The sequence below is a fragment of the Gavialis gangeticus genome, unplaced genomic scaffold (assembly GCF_001723915.1).
Source record: "Gavialis gangeticus isolate Ggan-Ray unplaced genomic scaffold, GavGan_comp1, whole genome shotgun sequence".
NCBI classification, from domain to species: Eukaryota; Metazoa; Chordata; order Crocodylia; family Gavialidae; genus Gavialis; species Gavialis gangeticus.
In genome coordinates, this window is record NW_017729009.1 from 8,902,805 (window position 1) to 8,904,421 (window position 1,617).

Consider the following 1,617-nt stretch of genomic DNA (forward strand, 5'->3'; position numbering starts at 1 on the left):
CCGTGAACGTCCCGGGGCTCGGGCTGTGCTGAAGCGAGCATGGGGCAGGGAGGGGGAAGAGTCCTGCGAGCTATCGGGGCAGAGCTGAGGCTGCCCCTTGATGCCAGCTTTTAACCGTCGATTGTGGCTCTGGCACTCGGGCTGGTTTGCAAAGCTCATGAAGCACCAGTGACGTCAGTGCTGATCACCCAGCGGGGCTGGGCTGCAGCTCACGGGGTGGCCCAGCACAAGTGATGCAGGATGCGTGGCGCGGCATGGTGTGGCTGCTGCCACCATGAGCATGCTCTGGCGAGTGTCTCCATGCACGTGTGTGGTGAGAAACCAGACTTCTTGCGTGCGTGCTCCCTTTCCTGCTAGTCAGGGAGGCGGTGGGAGTCTGGCTGTGGCCTCTGCTGGGATGCTCCCTGCGCCGCGCCGTCTTGGTTTTCCCGGCCTTGCAGGGCGTGCGGGGTGGAGGTGCAGCCATGCCAGCTGATGAGTGTATGCGGTGTGGTACAGGCGGGGGTGTCCAGCTCCCCCACTAGATCTGCCTCTCCTACAGTCTTCTGTGCTCTTTGCTTACAGGGGAACCTGCAAAATTGGCACCAGCACCTTGGGGCTGTCTGCACCCAGTGGGAGGGCTGAGTCAGCGGGTGAGACGGCAGGGTCTGGCGCCCACCGCGCTTCCGAGTGCGAGCGTGTGCGTGTTCTTGGCAAGCACCAGCCGGCATCTAGGAGCACGGGAGGCATCTCCGTGACATGAGGCATCGCTGCAGCCCTGCCTGCCGGTGAGTGGGCCCAGGCCGTGGGATGGAGACGGGAAGGAACACGAGTGAAGCCGCTCCACCCTTCCGGGTGCCTAGAGATGCTCCGGAGCCCCGTGTTCCCCGAGCGCACGCCGCGTGCTGTGGGCTGTGTGTGCTACAACACGTGTGTGTGTGGGGGGGGAGCTCTAGCATGTGGCCCTATGGATGCCTCGTGGCACGTGCATCACGTGTGGGGCCCTGGCCACTGGCCACTGGCCACTGGCTGAGGGCCTGGGGCTGCATGAGGCGGGGCGTCTCCCCCCGCCGTGCCCTGGGCTCTGTTTGCACCTGGGGCTGTTCTTGGATAAGGAAGCAGCAGGGTGACACCGTGGCAGCCTGCCCTGAGTTTTTGGAGTCCGGGGGCGGGGGGTCACGTCACAGCTGTGCGGATCTGTAAGTGGCTGCTAATGTGGCACTTGCCAGCTGCTGCCTCCGCAGCTGGGTGCCTGGAGCCCACCCTGGACGCTCCTTCCCCCGAGGTCAGCTCAGCGTCCCTGCTGGGCCAGGCTGGGGCTCGGGTTATGGCTGTGTGGGTGGGAGCTGGGGAGCCAGAGACCAAGTTGCAGCTCCAGCCCTGGGAATCAGACCAGCCTTTTCCTGTGGGCATGGGTCTGGGAGCTCCAGGCACCTCCTGGGGCACAGTGAGCATGCTGCCTCCCCGCAGCGCTGGCCCGGGGCAGGGTGGCATGGCGTGGGGGCACATGGGCCAGCAGAGCTTGGAGCCAAGCTGTGCAGAGCTGCTGCTCTGGGGGCTCGAGACCTCCTTGCTCTTGGGGCCCCTGTGAAATGTAGGACGTGCTGCAGAGAGGGAACCGCGCAGCTCGCCACCTCT

General features: G+C 65.3%; 1 protein-coding gene across 2 annotated transcripts in view; it reads left to right on the plus strand.

Annotated features, from left to right (window-relative positions):
• Positions 1-521: 521 nt before the first annotated feature.
• The window catches only part of CDH22 (cadherin 22), a 66,522-nt gene continuing 65,426 nt past the window's right edge, over positions 522-1,617 (plus strand). The window contains exon 1 of one of the 2 annotated variants that reach the window (XM_019509910.1): positions 522-767. The gene's annotated coding sequence lies outside the window, so the exon portion shown is untranslated. The remainder of the gene's footprint in view (positions 768-1,617) is intronic. The other variant, XM_019509909.1, reaches the window with a different exon arrangement.